This window comes from Heterodontus francisci, chromosome 18 (genome assembly GCF_036365525.1).
Source record: "Heterodontus francisci isolate sHetFra1 chromosome 18, sHetFra1.hap1, whole genome shotgun sequence".
In the NCBI taxonomy this organism is placed as follows: Eukaryota; Metazoa; Chordata; class Chondrichthyes; order Heterodontiformes; family Heterodontidae; genus Heterodontus; species Heterodontus francisci.
Genome location: NC_090388.1, coordinates 12,517,629 through 12,540,626, shown reverse-complemented (window position 1 = coordinate 12,540,626; position 22,998 = coordinate 12,517,629). Strand labels below are relative to the sequence as shown.

The following is a 22,998-nucleotide window of genomic DNA, read 5'->3' as shown; positions in this document are numbered from 1 at the left end:
TAATCTGCTTTTACTTTAGTGTTGTTGGTTCAGGGATAAATATTGACGGGACACCGGAGAGAACTTTCATGCTCTTTTTCGAAACAGTGGCATGGAATCTCTTAACGTCCACCCGAAAGCGGATGTGTCCTCAGTTTAACATCTCACTCAAAAGACACCATCTTTAACAATGCACAAAGGGCGGAGCTATGTAAATGAGCAGCAGAGGCTTCCGGCGGAATTATCTAGGATGTGATGCAAATTACGGAGGAAATTAATGCTGGCCGATGTTTCAGAGTAAAATTCACGTAAATCAGCCACGAGTAAGAAACGTCACTCTGACACCGAAATTACATTGAAAGGTTACAGGAAATTCCAGGCCATACATTGAGGGAAGGAAACCAATATTTATTCAATGATATGAAAGGCAAAACCAGCAAAGCAATAAATTACAGCCTGTGGCATTCTAACTCTGTAGCTCCAATTTTCTCCACGTCTGACTTCAGGATCCACGTCTCTGGAATCAGTTGATTTATTTTAGGTGCAGGCAAGCAAATGCTCTTACTGCTGAGCATTATCTGCCTTGTAATCTGCTGCCCTATAGAACTGGGAATGAACATTAGTTTGAATGCTGCTATGAGGGTACTTACACCATGATACTTTCGTTCTTGCATATATTACTTAAAACATTGTTCAGTTGCAGAACCCAAAGAGCACAGCTCCCAACCCCCCCTCGACATTTTCTTCCCTCTTAATGACTCAGAACAGGCAAAGCACGTATCCAGAGCATAATGATCCACTTATGACAATGTGTAATTCACTTAATGTTATACAGATGCCTGGACAACATAGCCCCAGGATTGAAAGTCAAGTAGATTAATGACAAACAAATTTAATTTAATTAAAGACATGAAACAACGATAAAAGAAATGTGTCTGATGATTTACATACAATTTTACAGCAGCGAAACAGGCCATTTGGCCGAACTAGTCTATGCTAGTTTTATGCTCCACATGAGCCACCTCCCACTCTTCTTCATCTAACCTCATCAGCATGTCCTTCTCTTCCTTTTTCCCTCATGTACGTATTCAGCTTCCCCTTAAATGTGTTAGGAGTGGAGAAGTCAGCTCTATGGCAAGCAGTAAACAGTCTCCATCAAAGCATCCTAGTCTCAGTGCTTTCTTCACAAACAGGCTTGGAAGTATCTCTGACAAAGTGCATCTATTAAATTTGCCTCAACTACTCCATGTGATAGCGAATTCTACATTCTAACCACTCTATGTAAAGAAGTTTCTCCTGAATTCCTCATTGCATTTATTAGTGACCATCACACATTTACGGCCCCTAGTTTTGGACTCCCTCACAAGTGGAAACATCTCTATGACCTTATCAAACCCCTTCACAAGTTTAAAGGTCTCAGTCATCTCTTTTCCAGAGAAAAGAGCCTCAGCTTGTTTAGATTTAATTATCTCAAATTGTCCACAATTTGTAACAAACATAGGGTGGGAACTTGCTGACACATTCACACAAAATGATTGAGGGAAGCTTTCAGTTCTGATATGAAGAGATTCCTGTATGTCCAGTTACTCGGAGATGGCTGACTTGGAATAAATTTTACTTTCAATAAAAGACCAAAATAATCAACCTTTGCAAATAGGAGCATGACAGTAATACCACAATTAGTTTTGGCATCTGCATTTCCCTCATTCTACCTTTAACCAAGAGAGAGCAGTTTGTGTGATGAGAAATGAAAAGGCTCGCATTAGTACAGGAAGTTCTTAGTTGACACAAGCTGAAGCCGCATCACATTTCCCCATCAGGAGAGGAGTCAAGTTCTGACCCATGTCACTCAAAGTTGAATCAAATGGGGGTTTTGAACTTCAGAAGGTCTTTCAAGGAAAATGGGGAAAGATTGTTTTTACTGGTTGTAACTCGGTAACCAGGGGGTTAATGATTGAGGATTATCACTCCTCCAATTCTGGCCTCTTGCGCATCCTCATTTTTCTTTGCTCAACCATTGGCAGCTGTGCTTTCAGCTGCCTGGGCTCTAAGCTCTGGAATTCCTTCCAAAAATCTCTGTCTTTCGACCTCACTCTCCTCCTTTAAGACACTTCTTAAAACCTACCTCTATGACCAAGCTTTTGATCACCTTTCCTAATATCTCCATATGTGGCTCGGTGTCAAATTTTGTTTGATAACGCTCCTTGATAACGTTTGATAATGCCTTGGGACATTTCACTACATTAAATGTGCTACTTAATACCAGTAGTTGTTGTTGTTGAAGACGGGAAAGAGGAAGCTAGAACATTTTTTTCTGCACTGGGGGTTATTCAAACATGTTAATGATCTTAAAATAACACACAGAAAGGAATTATTGTAAAGTTAAAGGAATCGATATGGGAATGCCCCTTGGCTCACTGAACTCAACCATCCATAGACCATAGAGACCATAGACCATAGAGAGATACAGCACTGAAACAGGCCCTTCGGTCCACCGAGTCTGTGCCAACCAACAACCACCCATTTACACTAATCCTACATTAATCCCATATTCCCTAGCATATCCCCACCATTCTCCTACCACCCACCTACCTACACTAGGGGCAATTTACAATGGCCAATTTACCTATCAACCTGCAAGTCTTTGGCTGTGGGAGGAAACCGGAGCACCTGGCGGAAACCCACGCAGTCACAGGGAGAACTTGCAAACTCCGCACAGGCAGTACCCAGAACTGAACCCGAGTCACTGGAGCTGTGAGGCTGCGGTGCTAACCACTCTACAGTCCATACAGACCTTTTTCCACTCCCATCGCAATGCCTGCCCACCCCTCGAGGGTTAGACATTCCATGGAGGATGGTCCACTCTCCTGCTGTGACTCTGATAAGAGGTTGGCAGTGACCCTGGTGAAATGGCAGAGGCAGAAATGTACGCTGAGTTTGAGGTGGGAGAAGTCCTGCAGAAAGCCTCTCCTCGTGTTGCTTTTTCCGAAAGCTTACAGCGGAAAACATTGCCCGGAATTCTCAGAGCTGCTCCCACTCCACTGGAAGAAGAAGAAACATCTTGCATTGCTGTAGCACCTTTCACAACCTCAGGATGTCCCAAATATAGCCAATGAAATACTTTTGAAATGTAGTCACTGTTGTAATTTAGGAAGCACGGCAGCTAATTTGCGCACAGCAAGCTCCCATGGACAGCAATGTGATAATGACCCAGATCATCTGTTTTTTAGTGACGCTGGTTGAGGGATAAATATCGGCCAGGAAACCGGGAAAACTCCCCTGCTCTTCTTCAAAATAGTGGCCATGAGGGATTCAACATCCACCTGAGGGGGCAGGCTTTAATGTCTCATGCAAAAGACAGAACCTCCGACAGTGCAGCACTCCCTTGAACTCACAACCTCCTGACTCAGAGGCAAGAGAGTGCTACCCACTGAGGCACAACCACGAAACCCAGTTTGCAAATACGGGCATATGACATCTTTAAAGAAGGAAATAGCTGTTTAAAAATAAGTTTATAGGAAAAGGGGCAGGGAAATGGGATTCGATTTGATAGCCTCAGTTGAGGGCCTGAATTATACCAGCGCTCCGCACTCCGCACTCCGCCCTCCGCAGTAGCGTGCTGCGAAGACGGCAGCCTTCCGACCCGGAAGCGTGCCGCAGAGTCCCTGCAATATTACCCGCGGGGCCTGATTTAAATGGAGGGGGGCGGAGCAGCCGCCCCCGATGACATAGAGGGGGCAGCCGCTGAGTCCCTGGCAACGGCGTCCGGCGCCACCGTGCAGACCCTGGCACCATTTCTAAAGAGCTTGAAGCCCTTCAGGAGACATTTACATTTTTAAAGTGACACGGTTTCAATACAATTAAAATAAAATTTTATTAAAACTTCAAATCCCATCTCCCACCCTCCCCCACAAAGTATAAATAATTAGTTTTATGCCCCATCCCCTGCAAAAAAGTGAGTTCTCATTCACGACCTTTCCTCCCCCCCGAATTTTATTCCCTTTGACCCCAAACCCCTTCCCACCAACCCCACAGCCAATAAGGATTGTTTTTTCCGCTCCCCCCCCTTCCCCCTCCCCACCAGTGTCTCGTCTCGGAACTAAGGCGTGCAAGTTGCGGCCAGCGGCCATGAAATCGTCGTGCGACGGCTGCCGGCACCAGGTAAGTTCATTTGCATGTTAAGTGAGTTCATTTCAATATTTTAATGAAGGCCCCGCGGGGCCTCACCGAGACCTCGCTGCCGCCGCTAATATTCAGTGGGGCCTTCTCGGCGTTGTGGGTCGTGGCGGGTCGCTCCCATAAGCATTTTACGGACCTCCCCACCACGATGCCGAGGGGCTGGTAAAATCCAGCCCGAGGTGTGAGTTGAAGGATGTATATTTTCACTGAGGGCATGACAGTGAGACACCATTAATTGTCAACTTTAATGACAGCACTTAATCCTTTCATCAGTAATCTACCCATAACTGGCTTTCGATAAAATTTCTGCAGATTAGCTTTGAACTATTTAGTGAAATTCTCTGACAGGCAGGTGGCGGGTGATCTGTAAAACTCCTTGTACCTTTTTTTTTGTGTAGGCAGATCAAAATGACTCAAGTCAAAGCCTCTCATAAAAGGAATGAAAAGAATTTTTTTTTAAAACAAATCTATGATTGTTAAATTTGAAAACAGTTTAACAACCACAAAATGCTTTTCTTTTATATCATGACTTTAGGTTTGTTTAAGAAGCATTCAAAGTTAGGCTAAACATCCTGTGTTTTGCTGTGGTGATATTTAAAGCTGTATCCCTGAATTGAATTTTACAGATCACTGTTACATTTTCCTCTTCATAAAAATACATGTTATCCAGTGATCACAGGCTAAAGGATTTCTCCCTGCCTTATATCAGGAATTAGTATTGAGAGATATACACTGAAACAGACTTAAAATACTATTGAAATATGTGGGCTGTGGGGGGAAGGGTATGTAAAACTTGCATTAACCAGACCCAGCAAGGAACTGAATTGATTTTAAGTGTATCAGACAGTTCATTTAGACTGGAGCCTGCAGACATAGTCTGGTCTCGGCAATTAAAACTGTCGGATTCAGTGGAGTGAATCTGATGGTTTAAAAGCTGCCAGGCAGCTCCACTGGGTTTGGGGGAATATCTGTCTGATGTGCCTGTGACCTATGTGGATAAATGTAATGTTAGGGCTAGGCAGGAGCCTGCAGATGGAAAGGGGGAATGCTGATTGAAGGTTGGGAAAGAGAGTGTGGGTTTATACTGGGCATGTGTCTAAATTGGTTCCCAAGATTGATTTTGTCAAGTCAGTGCCAATTCTGAAGCAAACAGGCAGTTCATAGATTCATACAGCACAGAAGGAGGCCTTTCAGCCCATCGTACCTGTGTCAGCTCTTTGAAAAAGCTATCCCATTAGTCCCAGTCCCCTGGCTATTTCCTCACAAATTGGCTGCCGCATTTCACAACATTACACCAGCGACTGCACTGGGGGAGTACTTCATGGGTTGTAAAGTGCTTTGGGGTGTCTAGAGATCGTGAAGGCGCTATACAAATGCTTCACCTCCATAGCCCTGCAAAGATTTCCTTTTCAAGTATTCATCCAATTCCCTTTATGAAAATGAATATTGAATCTGCTTCCACCGCCCTTTCAGGCAGTGCATTCCAGATCATAACAACTCACAGTGTAAAAATAATTCTCCTCATCTCCCCCAGTTCTTTTTGCCAATTATCTTAAATCTGTGTCCTCTGTTTACCAACTCTCCTGCAGTAGAGACAGTTTATCCCTGTCTACTCTTATCAAAACCCCTCATCATTTGATTCTAATGTTGTTTGCAATGGGAAATGGAATTTCTTTCCATCCTGAAACCTGAACTTCTTCATTGCAATGAAGAGCAAGACTGAGATGGCGTTTAGTAAAGGCCTCGCCATTGTGGACCAACCCATCATGAGAATGCAAGTATTAGGTAAACAGAGAGCCTACCAACTGGAACCCATCAAAATCGAGATAAACTTCTCTCTTAAAGAGAATCAGAATCTATTGCTCCATTAAGTTAACAATTTACACCGACACTGTTGTCAAAAAGATTTACTGTGTATCTGTGACTTGAATGTCCCGTTGTAAAACTCCAAATATGTATCTCTTAGATTATTCCCCTCATACCCATATTCCTGATTAAAAAGCCTCAAACAGTGCCATGTACCACACACTAACTTAATTTATGCGCAGTTATTTTATTTAAAATCTCAGACATGTAAACCTGTGCAGTACAACTTGCATTTATATAGCGCATAGTAAGCATAGTAAAACCTCCCAATGTCCTTCACAGGAGTGTTATCAGACAAAGTTTGACAGTGAACTACATAAGAAGATAGTAGGACAGGTGACCAAAAGCTTAGTCAAAGAGGTAGGTTTTAAGGAGCGTCTTAAAGGAAGAGAGAGAGGTGATGAGGTTCAGGGAGGGAATTTCAGAGCTTAGGGTCTAAGCAGCTGAAGGCACAGCCACCAATGGTGGAGGGATTAAAATTGGGATGCTAAGAGGCCAGAATTGGAGGAGTGCAGATATCCCGGAGGTTTTCAGGACTGGGGGAAATTACAGAGATAAGGAGGGGCAAGGCCATGGAGGTATTTGAACAAGAGGATGAGAATTTTAAAATCAAGTCGTTGCTAGACTGGGAGCCAGTGTTGGTCAGCGAACTCAGGGGTGATGTGTGGATGCGACCCTGATGCGATTTAGGGTACGAGCAGCAGAGGTTTGGATGAGCTCAAGTTTATGGAGGGCGGAAGATGTGAGGCTGGCCAAGAAAGCATTGGAATAGCCAAGTCTAGAGATGATAAAGGAATGAGTGAAGGTTTCAGCAGCAGATGGACTGAGACATGGGGTAGACACGGCTGATATTACCAAGCGGTCTTGAAAACAGAGAGGATATGGTATCGGTCAAACAACATTTGAGCCAAATATGTCTTGAGTCTATTACCCACTTCTGTGACTGCCTTCAACTCCTCATTAAAGTTTACGCTTTACTTTTCTCTATGCAGCTGAATATTCATTGACAACATGATAGCAGGCAAAGCATTTACTACTGCTTGGACAGAATGATCAAGTTTTGTAAAATTAAAGTTTAAATAATACAGTATTGCTGTTGGTTATGTTCTCCCTTCACTCACAAAGAGAGTATTCGGTGGACAAAAGCCAATTTGCACACGGCAAGCTCCCACAAACAGCAATGTGATAATGACCAGATAATCTGTTATTTTTAATGATGTTGATTGAGGGATAAATATTAGACAGAAAACTGGGGATAGCAACCCTGCTCTTCTTTGAAATAATTCCATGGGATCTTTAATGTTCACCTTACAGAGCAGACGGGGCCTCGGTTTAATTTGTATCATCTGAAAGGACAGCACCTCCAACAGTGCAGCACTCCCTCAGTACTGCACTGGAGTGTCCGCCCAGAATTTTGTGCTGTGGTGGGAAGTGAGCCCACAATATTCTAACTCAGAGGCGAGAGTGCTACCAATTGAGCCTGGCTGACACCTGCTAAAAATAAATCCCAAGGCCTCGCACACAAGCATAAGGAAAAAATGGAGACTGAGCCAAAGAAGGAAATATTAAGGAGGGGGGAGGCGGTTGCCTAAAATCTTGGTCAAAGAGTTGGTTTAAAACAAGATCTAAAAGGAGGAGAGGGAGAAAGGTCAAAGAGAGAATGCCAGTGTGTGAGGCCTAGGCAGCTGAAGGCACAGTCGCCAATAGTGGAGCAAAGAGAGGGGGCAATCCACAAGAGGCTAGAGCCAAAGGAATGGGAAGGAGGGGGCTGTAGATCTGGAAGAGAATTGCCAGAGAGTGATTTAAACACAATGGGAATTTTAAGTCTGAAGTGTTGAGGGAACATGAGCCATTGTCGAGCAATGAGAATTCTGGATGAGCTGATGTTTACAGAGGGTGAAGGATGGGAGGTCAACCAGGGGAGCATCAGACTAGTCAAGTCTGGAGGTCACAAAGACTAAACAAATAATGAAACAAGTAATATAATCCTATTAGTTCACAGTACAATTGCGCACAGTGCACTATGGCACTGGACCATGGAAAATTATTATTACAAATTATTTTTTTAAGGAGCGTTATCAGGCAAAATTTGACATTGAGCCACATAAAGAGATATTAGAACAGGTGATGGAGGAGAGAGAGTAAAGAGACAGAAAGGTTTGGGGAGGGAATTTCACAGTTTAGATCCTAGGCAACTGTACGGACGGCTGCTAATAGTGGAGCGAAGGAAATTGGGGATGCACAAGAGGCCAAAATTGTAGGGCTGTAGGACTGGAGGAGGTTACAGTGACCCTTAGAAAACAAAATTATCAGCATAGATGGAGGCCGTTCAGCCCATTATATCTGTGTCAGCTCTTTGATGGAGCAATCCAAAATGTAATCCCATTACCCTACTCCCTTCCCATAGCCCTGTATCTTCTTCTGCTTCAAATATTTGTCCACTTTTTCCATAAAAGGTACAATGATCTTTTCTTCAACCACTTCCTGGGGCAAAGCTTTCAATACTCCAACTAGACTCTTTGCAAAGATATTTCTTCTGCACCCCCATCCCCCAACTACTTCAACTTTATTTAATCTACTCTTAAATTCTGCTGCTCTAATGGGAATATTCCCATTAACTCAAGGCTCTCCTGGTAACTATCGTCTCTCATTGCTGGCTTCAGCCTAGGAAATCTACTCGGTATGTTGTCTTTGGTTTTAATGCCCATTCCATAATGGGCACCTGAATATGCACACAATATTCTAACTGACATTGACATTGAGCCACATAAAGAGATATTAGAACAGGTGATGGAGGAGAGAGAGTAAAGAGACAGAAAGGTTTGGGGAGGGAATTTCACAGTTTAGATCCTAGGCAACTGTACGCACGGCTGCTAATAGTGGAGCTCTTTGCAAAGAGCCGCATGGAAGATGGCAGGATCCTCAAAGACACATTGTACAGCGAGCTCGCCACTGGTATCAGACCCACCGGCCGTCCATGTCTCCGTTATAAAGACGTCTGCAAACGCGACATGAAATCGTGTGACATTGATCACAAGTCGTGGGAGTCAGTTGCCAGCATTCGCCAGAGCTGGCGGGCAGCCATAAAGACAGGGCTAAATTGTGGCGAGTCGAAGAGACTTTGTAGTTGGCAGGAAAAAAGACAGAGGCGCAAGGGGAGAGCCAACTGTGCAACAGCCCCAACAAACAAATTTCTCTGCAGCACCTGTGGAAGAGCCTGTCACTCCAGAATTGGCCTTTATAGCCACTCCAGGCGCTGCTTCACAAACCACTGACCACCTCCAGGCGCGTATCCATTGTCTCTCGAGATAAGGAGGCCCAAAAGATTCTAACTGGGCCCTAACCAATGTTTTGTAAGCATTTACAATTAATTCCATATGAATATCCTAAATTTATTGTATTTTCTCATTATCAATTTGCAAGATACTTTATTCTCTTTAGAAGCTGTAAAAGCAGAACGTTATGAGGTAGGATATGCACATCTACCTCAAGATACTTTGGATGGCCTGTTCCTTGAGGAAAAAAAAAACTATGGGGGGAGATTTAATCTAACTCATTGAGTGGGAGTCCTATAGGTTTATGTGGCATGCTGGCTTTACAACCCGCCCAATATTGCTCTGCATTGACTTCAATGCAGAGTCAAAACTGGATTGGGTATAAAACCAGTGTTGCACCCGATCCTGTCAGTTTCCCAATGGTGGGGGTTAGGGGTTCAAATTGCTCCCTCATTGTTTATGTGCATGTGCAATGCTACAGAATCCTGTTCATGGTCAACACTACTTAGGCAGGCACTATGCCTAATGCCATGCCAAAAAGATACTTGAACAGTCTCAGTAGCCAAATTAAACTCTGGGTCAATTTTACCTGCTGCCATTAGGCAGGACAGAGACAGGCTGGTGAAATAAGGCAAGTAGCAGATCCAATTTAATGCAGAGAAGTGTGAAGTGATACATTTTGATAGTAAGAACGAGGAAAGGAAATATAAAATAAAGGATACAATCCTAAAGGGGGTACAGGAGCAGAGGAATCTGTGCACATATCATTGAAGGTGGCAGGGCAGATTGAGAAAGTGGTTAATAAGGCAAATGAGATCCTGGGCTTTATAAATTGAGGGAAGTTAGTGTGAACCTTTATAAAACACTGATTCGTCCTCAGCTGGAGTATTGTGTCCGGTTTTGAGCACCACAATTTAGGAAAGATGTAAAGGCTTTGGAGAGGATGCAGAAAAGATTTATGAGAATGGTTCAGAGGATGAGAGACTTCAGTTCTGTGGATAGATTTGAGAAGCTGGTGCTGTTTTCCTTGGAGAAGAGAAGGTTGAGAGGACATTTAATGGAGGTGTTCAAAATCATGAGGGGTCTAGACAGAGTAGATGGAGAGAGACTGCTCCCACTGGCAGAAGGGTCGAGAACCAGGAGGACACTGATTTAAGGTGATTGGCAAAAGAATCAGAGGCGACACGAGGAATAACCTTTTTCATGCAGCACATGGTTCGGATCTGGAATGCACTGCCTGAGAGTATGGTGGAGGCAGATTCAATCATGATTTTTTAAAAAGAATTGGATAATTATCCGAAGAGAAAAAATTCGTAGGGCTACAGGGAAAGGGCAGGCTGTGGAGTGGGACTAGCTGAGTAGCTATTACAGAGAGCCAGCATGACATGATGGGCTGAATAGCCTCCTTCTGGGCTGTAACCATACTATGATTCTATGGTATGATGGATCTCAGTGGGTTTAGCCGCCCATTTAACACCGCACCGAGATATCCCCTTAAAGGGAAGGTTGTAAAAGCGGTGGGCGATTTGCTACCTGCTGTTTCCTGCCCGAGTTGGTGGGGTGAAACAGTTCAAATGGACTCTGTTGTGCCAACTTAGGACATGGTCAAAAAATGAGATGAATGCCTGCTCTGTGCTGGTAGTGAAGGGACTTTGGAGACTTTCAATCCAGTTCTTAGAGGACGTGAGGCCCACATCACAAGAACTGTTCCTAATTTCAGTAACCAACTGACAATCACAGAATGAAGTCACTTGCAATATTTGGAAAAAGTTACAATGATCTAGTGGAGAGTGGTCTTCTGAGGTTGTGTCTGAGGTTGTTTGGCAGGATGGAGAAAGCTTCATTCTCCATCTGGCAATACTGCTCGTAATGTGCTTGATGTTTTCATTGGGTAACTTAAATGAGGAAAGGGTTTTTTTCCACTTACTCATATCCGTCACAACAACGAGCACAAGAAAATATCACATCACCATCTTGGAAAGAACTTACTTTTGAAAGTGGAAAGATCCAGGAATGAGTGCCTTGTCCAAGAGTTCTGGTGAATGCATTCTCACCAAAAGTGATGTGCCAAGAGAACATCAGAAAGCAATGAAACAAGAGCTCACAGGCAAAATAATTTCCTGCACATCTGATATTTTAGACTCAATAGAGTAATGGAACTAGAACTGCAAGATGTTGCTTGAATTAATTCTTAAACTATTTGCCAGGTTGATTTCTGCCATCTATTTCCACACTCCAGCATTTCAACATTGATTCTGACCAAGAGACTAAGGATATGTGCTCGAAAACCAAACTGGTATTCTGCATTTCAAGTAAACGTGCCTATTTGTGTGAATTCTTTTGATTGATTATCTCCTGTACTTACATTTGGCTCTGAAACCCTCTTTGTGTCTTGTAGGTCAGTTTGGTGTTAGGAACAAATATACCTGACGTACAGGGGTACAATTTTAATGGGATCGATGAGTTGGGGACTCAATGTGAGCAGCGTACTCGGGAGTTCTGAAGGAAGCAATGCCTGGTAGATTTTAACTTTTTGAAATTGATCTCCTGCCAGAGAGGGAATGACCTCACGGCCTGCAGGCAGGAACGGGAATTGGGTTGTTAGTAGACTCTTCCAGGAATAAGCTAAGTTCTTCGGAGGAGCGGGAATGTCAGTGTAGGAAGGGCTGGGGTAGGGGGGACCCAGCAATTTCATCCGAGGCCTGGACAAGGACTTCTCCAGAAGGATAACGAAATTTAACTTAGCTTGGCCTCTTCTGGTCACGGTGCTGCCTCCCGCCAAGTTTCTCTAGTGGGCTTGACACTATTGTGGTTCTGATGAAGGGTCATTGACCTGAAACGTCTGCTTCTCTCTCCACAGATGCTGCCAAACCTGCTGAGTATTTCTAGCACTTTCTGTTTTCACATTGACACTATGTGGGCCTCCCTTACTCCCCAACCTCCCACTCCAGCCCATAGCCCCCTCCAACCTCCAAATACTCCTCCACCCCACCCCAACCTTCCCCACCCCACCATCCCAACCTCCCCGTTTACCCCCCATCCCACTTTACACCATCTTCTCCCATCCCCCCACCTCACCCCATGCCACCTCACCCTAACATGGTTTAAATGGTGCTGTCTGGGCCTGATATTAACTCCTCTTACTCACTCTTCCAGTGGGGCAGGGGAAGACATTAAAAGTAACTCCATGGAATGGCCATGGTGTGGGCAGTCTGGTTCTTCCCTGGCAGCTGATGGGCTGAATGGCCTGCTCCAGTGCGGCACAACTCTATGATCCTTAATTACAACGGTGACTGCACTTCACAAGTAGTTCATTGGCTGCAAATCACTTTGGAACACCCTGAAAATGTAGGGATGTGCTATATAAATCCAAATCTTTGTTTCTCCATAAACACTTCATCAAATGGCACTTTGTTTTAATTTACCCAAGCCACCTACCTATCTTTTTCAAAAACAACTTTGTAAGTCTGCATTGAAGCTAACTATCGAAACCTCTGAATTATGGACTAATTTTGCGTTTTTTGTTCTTGCATGGACTCAACATGCATTCCTACCATGCACAATACTGTTCCAGAAATTAAATAAAAACATAGTGTATGAAGAGGACCTCACAATTTCTTATAAACCACGTTGTTCAAAAAGAGAAAAAGATATTCAAAGAATGTTTTTCGGGTATTGGGATGTGCTTGACACTGCCCATGACCTGGTGGTACTAAGAAGGGTTTTGTTCAACAGCATTGTTATGGCAATAAATAATTGTGAAATTGAGCTCCATAATGCTGGCTGATTTGACGCACATCTTTCAAATTTGGATTGCGCAGATCCAGTGAACACCTGTGCGAACCATTCATGCATTCTGCAGAGGAACACTCACCCCCTACTACTGCTAGTTAAAGGGCCAGCCATCCAACTCGAGAGTGAGGTGCCTTTGACTTACTTCTGCTGTGGACCAGTTTGTGGAAGTGCTGTGGCTTGTTTATGGGAGGTCTGTTGGTGACCTGGTGGATCCAATAAGGAAGGCAGAGGATTTGGTCACTCAAGTCTGCACGAGGGACGGGGGCTGTAGTTACAGTGCCTCTGGGTCTGCAACACGACCTGAAGAGGGAGGAGGAGGAGGGCCCTCCACAGAAAGCCCTACACAGCGTGAGATTTCCGGGAACACCACTCCCACATCCACATCACCCAGGATGCCTGAGGTGACACAGATTCAACAAGATGGTGATCACTGAACTGTGATGCCTCCTTCAACTCCTGGAGTCTCACACCAGGGTGAGGGCAGTGCTGCCAGTGGACATAAACGTCGCAGTCGCATTCAACTTTTATGCGACTGGATCATTCCAGTGGCAGCGGGTTACATATCCAACATCTCCCTGTATGCCATCCATCGCTGCATTTGGGAGCTGACAGAGATCCTGTATGTGAAGAAAGGTGATTACATCGTGTTCTCTCTAAATCTTTGACTGTATGTATGAGGCTCTGCCAGTCCCCCATGACAATGGGGAGAGGTACAAGAACTGCAAGGGCTACCACTCCATCGATTTGTAGTTGGTGTGTGACCATAATGTCCCCGAATGCCTGCTATCCTGGCAGCAGCTACAATGCCTTCACTCTGAGACACTGCGCTGATCTTCGGGTCTCCAGGGGAATCAGAGGGTGGCTGCTCAGAAGCAAAGGCACATGACTGATGATCCCCTCCATCTGCCACCCGACCACACGATGACAGCAGGTATAAAATCGAGAGCCACGGAGCCACCAGTAACATCATGGAGCAGACCATCGGCGTGTTGAAGCCTCCAGTCCTCCAGTACACATCAGAGCAGGTGTTCAAGTTTGTGGTGGCCTGTGAGTCCTCCACATCATCACCATCATGAGGATCCAACCATTGTCACCAGGAATCTGGAGGCCACCTCAGGAGGAAAGTGAGGATGAGGAAGAGGTGAAGGCAGGAAGGATCCATCCAGGACACCTTCGCTGCAGACGGACTGTCCGACAGCAGATGCTTAGACTCCGCTTCCCTTGGGAGAACCTTCCTTCAATATTCCCCACCTCACCATCCAATGGGAGGTCCCATCACAGCCAAGATACTACAATAAAAGCCACCAACAGTAACCTTACCATAACACCTGTATCCAAAAACACTTCCACTAACACAAACAGAAATTAATTATTTACCCTTGTGTATTTTCTTTGTGCCTGTGTTGCGAGTGCTTTTACCTGTCCCCTGCTTCTACACAGTGCTAACCCAGTAGTTGCAGCATGGCTGGTGGAAGGCTGCTGGTATTCACTGGAAGAGACTGCAGACAACCTTGAGGATGCCCTCAAGCAACTCTGTGTTGTGGTATGCCTTTAAGGGGTGTTCTAAGAACTGCTGTGCATCACCAGACAGGATGTGATGTATATATTCAGGTAATTATCAGGCAGAAGATAGCAGCAGTCTTAGGGACCAGACGGGTTAATTAACCTCCCAGATATTGTTTATATCGTTTCATCTCTTCAAATAAATGAAACCACCTAACTGCGTTACCAATCCTCTTTGTGTGTTGGTGTGTTTGCATAAAGTAGAAAACACAATATGGTGGCAACTGCTGCTGTTTGAGGATTTGAATTGAAGATTTTGCAGAACTTGCAACACTGAACCCCTCCACACGCTACAGAATTCCAGTGTGTGGAAGATGAAGACCTAAAAAGTGCATCTGCAGTACTTGCGGCAGCATGGAAGTCTCTTTGTAAGTGATTCTGCAACAGTGTAGGAATCCAGTACAAAGCAGAGCCGCGTGGTCGGGACAACACACCTTGCTTCAACAGGCAGGCATCCGGTAAAACAACTACAAATCAGGGGAGCATAAGTCTGAGTCCAATTGCTGCTGCAGCTTGCGCAGGAACAATTGCTAGAGAACCGACTCTGGGACGTGTGGCGCTGGGCAGGACTCCATTAACAAGAGCAACTACTTCTCCCATGAGCCACCAGATTGGGAGAACTGGGGCAGGGGGGAGTGGGTGGCAATGATCAAACGTTCATGACAGGGCCAGGCAAAGGAGTCCGTCAAGTCACAACCTCCAACAGCTTGAAGAAGGCTGAAAAAGACCTTCATGGCCATTAGACAATTTCACACCAAAACACAGCTTTGTGGGCGGGGCCTATCAAAAGCACAGGACAGCAGCAACACCGCTATTGATCCTAAGTCCAATGACAGGGTGTGGCCATCCAAGGAACTGCAAGCCAGTGGTGCCACAGAATTTAAGCCCTGAAGAACTGTGCAAGCTTGATTTTTTGCTCCTGCCACAGATATCATTGAAACTCCTACAAATACTGACAGGGTGACTACCATATCTGAATTGGAAGGCGATGGATGTCCTTACTGAATTCAATTTGTTCAGACAATGGATGGTACTATGTTTTCTGGACCTGGCTGTCTCCGAAAAAGACAGACAAGCCATCAAAGTAAAAATAGCCATACGAAACGAAGATCTCCACAGACTGAACACATCAGGACTGTTGAAAGATGACCTCAAAGGCCCAAGAAAATATGGTCTACATTAGAAGACCAGTTAAGAGTTAACTTAATTTACGCATACACCTTCTCGAATTTATGCCTTTCAGACAGCAACCCAAGGAGATGATAGGTCAGTTTGTAAGCCTCTGCAGAATAAGGGGCATGACTTCCACTTTTCAGAGGCAGAACTGACTGATAGAATCATCGAGCTTGTGATAGCTTCTACCCCTATTGAAACATATCAAAGGGATCTTTCGGAACAACCCAAAGCTTACAGCTTGGAAGTGTTGCTCAAAAGCGAATGCACATATGAAACAATCCCCATGGGTTGACAGAGTTTATAGGCTTTGTGCACTACATCCACCATTGGCAGCGTAGTCAATTCAAACTAACTGGTAAGACATGCAGGCGGTGCGGCTCATACATGTACCCAGAAATTGTCCAGCTTTCCACAACATATGCAAGGCATGTGGCACCAAGGACACTGGAAGTGCCAATGCAGGAAGCCAAAGCCAGAACACGTGGCTCGACACCCGGACAGGACACAGTCGGCTGTAAGATATTACAGGATTCCAGGAAACAAAGGGAGTGTACCAGATAGCACAAATAGTAAATCCACGAAATGACCAGCCAGAATGCATGGTTGGATGATGAGGATGACCAGAACATTAACACACACAGTGAGAAGGCATTCGATATGGTCAACATCACAGAATGCATTGACCCTGTTGTACCATCCGAAGCCTTTGCCACTATTCACATTGTTTGCCCACAGAAACCTGGGAAACATACTCTGTGGACAAAAATCGATACAGGTGCGAGCGTGAACATTCTTCTGCTTCACATACTGAATAGCATGTGCCCGCAGAAGTGGAAAGTGACAGATCAACCAAACACTCACAGCCTACAGCATCTTGGAGATTCCGTCCCTGGGATCCATCACACTTGAATGTTGCTATAACAACTCACTGTGGTCATCCCAGATAATCTGTATTGTGGACACCACAAGTCCAGCAATTACAGGCCCACTGGTGTGCAGGGACCTGATCTTGGTTACCAATCATAGCATCAACACGACAGTGGTAAAGACGACAGACCACAAGGACAACCCTATCACCTCCGTAGCCGACCTAACATCGTTGTACCCAGATAGGTTCGACAGGACTGGAAATTTCAAAGGTGATGCAGTATTGCATATACATGCAGACGCTATTCCTTCCATCAATCCTCCGCGTTAATGTAGCATCCATATCCAGAGTAAGCTGAAAGGAGAATTGGATAAGATGGATAGAGATGGCATAATCTGTAAAATTCAGCACCACACCGATTGGTGTAGCCCAATCACATGTGTCATCAAAAAAGATGGCTCTATACAAGTTTTTTTAGACCCAAGGTGTCGGACAGCGGCACTGCAACGATGCCCACATAAAATTCCCACTCTTGAGAAACTAAATCTCAAGTTTGCAAATGCCAAATTTTTCTCTAAACTTGACAGTCAAAATGCATTCTGGTCAGTACATTTGGAAAAGACCTCTCAGCAGCTAACGACATTCCGCACTCTGTTCAGAAGATACTGTTTCCAACAATTATCATTTGGACTTTCCATAAGCCAAGATTCTTTTCCAACTACACATGGATCGTATCACGTGTGAAATTCCAGGATGCATCTGTATAGCAGATGACATCGCTGTTGTTGGCCAAACAAAACAGGAGCACGATCGAAATTTGCACCTCCCAATGGAAGCAGCATATCGTGAGGGACTTGTGTTCAATAGCCAAAAATGCAACATTAATGTACAGCAAATCAACTTTTTTGGGTTAATATGTTTAGATGTTGGCATCCGTCCTAATCCAAGAAAAACTGGAGGGCATTAGCGCAATGCCCAATCTGCGAGCTAAAAGTGATTTTTAACGTTGCTTAGGTTTGTTCAATTTTCTTTCGCCATACATACCGAATTTTGCACAGAAAGCCTCATGTCTTTGAGAACTTCTGGAAAAAGAAGTACCGCTTATCTGGCAGGAGGACCATCAACATACATTTGATGAGCTCAGAAAGTCATTGACCAAAGGACCATTAACACTTCAATTCTACGACAAAGCAGAGGAAACTACACCGAAAGGTTGATGTACCACAAAAAGGCCTTGGCCGTGCATCCTGCAAAAAGGGAAGCCGATCACTTTTGCTTCCAAGGGTTTATCAACGGTGCAAGCCAACTATCACTACAGCCTCACAGCTCCAGGGACCCGGGTTCAATTCTGGGTACTGCCTGTGTGGAGTTTGCAAGTTCTCCCTGTGTCTGCGTGGGTTTTCTCCGGGTGCTCCGGTTTCCTCCCACAAGCCAAAAGACTTGCAGATTGGTAGGTAAATTGGCCATTATAAATTGTCACTAGTATAGGTAGGTGGTAGGGAAATATAGGGACAGGTGGGGATGTTTGGTAGGAATATGGGATTAGTGTAGGATTAGTATAAATGGGTGGCTGATGGTCGGCACAGACTCGGTGGGCCGAAGGGCCTGTTTCAGTGCTGTATCTCTAATCTAATCTAATCTAATCTAAATATTGAACAGGAAACCTTAGCCTTGGTTTTTGGAACCCAACATTTCCACACATACCTATTTGAAAAACAGTTTATCATGGAAACTGACCACAAACCGCTCGAGATGATCTGGCATAAACCGTTAACTAGTGCACCACCCACATTTCAGTGCCTACTCATCGAAATATAAGGCTACACCTGTGATACGCTACAAGCTGGGTAGTTCCATGGTCACATCCAATACTTTACGTCATGTACCTAACCTGTCTAAAACTGCAGATATTTCCTTAGATCTGCAATTAGATCTTATCGACAATGAGATGGAAGACTTCTTACATATCGACCTCATGAGGTTCGGGCAGTATAAATGCCAGCAACTCCAAAAAGAAACGTCCAATGATCCCGTGTTGCAACAATTATGGAAGACCGTGATTGGAGGGTGGCCAGAATCCTTCCAGGATGTTCTGTTTCTGTGCTGTATGACTCTATGACTCTATGACTCTAGCAAGCAAGTCTTTATTCCAAAATCTCTTAGACCTGACATCCTACAACAATTACACCAAGCGCATATGGAGATAGATTGAACCAGGAGATTGGCTCGAGAAACAGTATACTGGCCAGGGATGAATCAAGACATTAAAACAGTCGTGAGGGAATGTGAGGCACACCAAGCCTACATGCCCAGTCACCACAAAGAACCATTCTTACCTCACTAAGTGCCCACACATCCATGAACCAGAATTGCAACTGATCTCTTCAGTATCCCTGGAGAGGATTTCTCGGTTGTGACTATTTTTTCGAAATTTTCCATTATCTGTCAGTTACACAACTCATCCAGCGCAGCCATTGCATACACACTGAGTGCAATCTTTAGCCTATTTGGGGCACCGCGAGAAGTTGTTTCAGGCAATGGACCCCAATATACTGGAAAACCATTCAAGGCGATGTGTGAAAAGTGGAGAGTTGACCATACCACACTATCCCAGGTCCAAAGGCATGTCGGAACATATTGTGTGTCTCATTAAGTCCTCAATTATAAAATGTCAGCAAACAAAACATGATTTGCATGTTGCAATTCCACACATTAGAGAGACACCACTCAGTGTAAACATTCCTTCACCAGCAGAACTATTGTTCAGCAAACAAGTGTGAACAACCCTTCCCAGTCATCATTCCTCAATCCTTCCAGGGATACCAGATGCGTTCATTGATAAACAGGGGAAGATGAAGGATGCACATGGCCAGCATGCAGGCAAAAGAATTACCCAACTTAAATATTGGACAAAAGATATGAAGACAACACCCAACTGATGAAACCTGGAATCCATCAGAAATTGATAGCATCTGTCCAGAACCACAATCACATGAAGTACAAACACCCAACAGCATGACATTGCAAAGAAACTGATGCCAAATCAGGGAAGTACCAAAACAAGAAAAAACAAATGACCCCATCGCAAGTGGAACACGATCTGAGACACAATCCAAAAGCACAACACTCCTACAACAACCAGAATTGTGAGAACACACAGTGATCTCAAACCAACTTCACAGTAACCAAGTCTGGGCGTATCAGCAAACCACCATTACGCTTCAGAGAGTCATAAGTTTATTATTTTGTATAATCATATATTTAAACATATCTTGATGGAATGTAAATAGTTCTGATCATTTAAGGATACAACTTTAAGTTCAAAAAAAGGGGGATGCTGTGATATACCTTGAAGCAGTGTGTCCAAGAACTGCTGTGCATCACCAGACAGGATGTGATGTCATGGAATTATCTGGCAGAAACTAGGAGATGTCCTAGAGACAAGGGGCTAGATTTTACCAGCCCCTCGGCATCATGGATCGTGGTGGGGAGGCCCATAAATACTTACGGGAGAGGCCTGCCTTGATCCACAATGCCAAGAAGGCCCTGCCGCGTATTACCAGAAGGGGAGGGACCTCAGTGCAGCGCACCGCCCCCCCCCGCCGCTCAGCAGCGGCACCCCAATTACCACATGTAAAGTGCTACTTACCTTTCCTGATTATGCATCCCGCTGCCTCTTGCTCTGCAGTTCTGTATTTTTCGTTGAACAGGCGGCCGTCACGTGTCGTCCCATTCACGAATATGGAAAGCCGATCGGACATCAGAAGTAGGAGTACTTGCTCACTGTGCAGATAAGTCTGGATGTACCAGGGTCTGAACTCTGCATACTGGAGGGGAGGTGGCAGGGGGGATGGGATTACAGGGGTCTGAACTCTACATTGTTGAAGGGAGGTGGGGGGGGTGGGGTGTGCAGGGAATAGGACTACTGGAGGCAAAGCTCTGCAGGCAAGAAGGGAGGTATTGCGTACCCTCCCTCTGTAAAGGGTGGCCGCTCTGCGCCATTGTTTGTTTGTGTGTGTGAAGGAGCAATGGCACTCAAGTCACCCTGAGTGTGGGGAAGGTGCCAGAAACAGTAAGAGTGTAAAGATTATCTGGCTGGTCGGGGCAAATCAATGCAGCTGGTAGAATCTTTATGTGGTCATACTGTGCCACTCTTAGTTTGAGACAGTTGATCCATGAAAGCCCCAGATGTACCTGTCAACAATGCCTGCTCTGTTAGGAGCCTGAGAATAAGTACAACTTTATTTATCACATGGAAATGGGTCTGTCTCATCCTAGATTGTGTGATCTTCTTCCCCTGAAGGTCCATATGTGCCTCAGGCAAAACCAAAAGGCAGGTGCAGTCCACCTAGAGGCCCCTGGTCATGAGCAGCAGCACCCAGGGGAGCTCGCCACTACAGATCGCCACACATCCACAGGCCCCACATGACATACCAGCAAATGTCAGAGCACCAGTGTCAGAGGCGACTGTGCATGTAGAGAGAGGCGGAGACACATCTCTGTGCCCTGCTCAATGATGACATGCAGCCCATAGGCTTTGGTGGACATCCTATGCCTGCGGTCCTCATAGTGACATTGGCTCTTAATCTTGACACCTATGCGGCATTTCAGGGGTCCACCGGAGACCTTTGTGGGGTCACACAGTCAGCAGTGCACCGCTGCATCAGGGAGGTCACCAATGCCCTGTACTGGAGGACCAGTGAACATGTCCGCTTCAGGACGGAGCCTCACAGCCAGGCCCAGAGGGCCATCGGTTTCGGCACCATTGCCAGATAACCAAAGGTGCAAGGGGTCATAGACTGCACCCACATGGCCATCAGGCCTCCTGCCAGGCTACCACCTGCAGACGGTACCATTAAAGGAATCCTCTCAATCTAGGTACAACTGGTATGTGATCACTGGAGATGCTTCATGCAAATCTGTGCCCAATTCTCAGGCAGCTGCCATGAGGTCTGGGTCCTGCGCCAGTCCCAGCTGCCACTGCTGTTCACTGAACTGGCTCAGATGGAGGCATGGCTTCTTGGAGACAAGGGATATGACTTGCAGACATGGCTCCCGACACCTGTGAGAGACCCTGTCACTGCTGCAGAGGAGAGATACAACGCCAGCCACTGAGCTACAAGAACTGTCACTGAGCAGGTGATTGGCATGCTGAAAATGTGCTCCCACTGCCCAGATAGATCGGGTGGTGCCCTGTACTATGAGACGCAAAGGGCAGCTCCTTTCTTTGCTGCTGTCTGTGCTCTGCACAACTACGCACCCAACAGGGGGCAGTCCTGGCCTGATGAGGCGAGACGTAAGCAGGAATCCTCCTCAAACTATGAGGACACTGAGAACTTACGACAGGAAAGGCGCATGGGAGGGCAGAGAGCATCCAGGTGCCGCCTGCGGGGCGAGAGCGAGCTAGGGATGCACGGCAGCGCCTAATTGATCAAAGGTTCTCCACGTCATAGGAACCACCATGAACTGTGCAAGCCACATAGCACCCTCGCTCACCTCTGTGCAGCAGTCCACACCCGCAACATCTTTGCGTCCACCATTACTGGCAGCAGCAGACTGAGCCATTGTCCATGTTACTGCATCCGTGGAGACGCACATGAGTAATACTGGCATGGCAATGATGTTATTCCATACACTGGCAGTTCTGAAAGGCCAATGATGTAATGGGAGGAGACACAAACGGTAAATGCTGCCACATTTCATTCACACAGTAAAAGCAACACACACGTTACTGAAGAAGATTTTGATTTCGGCCTTTCAACATTGTTGTGTCATCCATGCAGACCCATTTGTGTCACGGTGTTTTTTGGAAACGCCTGTGGATGCTCCTTTGTGGTGCCACTTCTGCACTAAATGCCTGACTGAAGGAAGTTTGCTGATTAGATGACCCTTTGGCTGTGGATACTTTTGGCGGTCGTACTCTGCGCGCATGAGACCAGGAGGGTCCCGGCTGGCTGGGGGAATGATTGTTCATCCTCTTCCGGCATTGGACCCTTTGACGCCGGATGTCCTCACAGCTACTTACCTCCTCTGCCACCTCCAGCCAGGCTGCCTTGGTCAGGCGGGAAGGCCTCCTCTTACCATCGCTGGGGAAAAGGACCTCCCGCCTTGCCTGCACAGCCTGGAGGAGAGTGTGCAGGGGGGGCATCGCTGAGCTGTGGGGCCACCCTCGAGCACCCCTCTGCCATCCTCGGCTTTGCTCTGCTCCTTTAAATGCAAAGGTGATTGCACAGTGTAACTGCTCTAACTTCTGACTGCAAGGTTTTTCTTGCACATGTTTGAAAACTAATGCAGGAC

The 22,998-nt window shown here is 45.5% G+C and overlaps 1 protein-coding gene across 1 annotated transcript in view; it reads right to left on the bottom strand.

The window, feature by feature from the left end:
* The window catches only part of LOC137379793 (decorin-like), an 83,163-nt gene that overhangs the window by 37,059 nt on the left and 23,106 nt on the right, over positions 1-22,998 (bottom strand). The gene's annotated exons all lie outside the window — the stretch shown is intronic.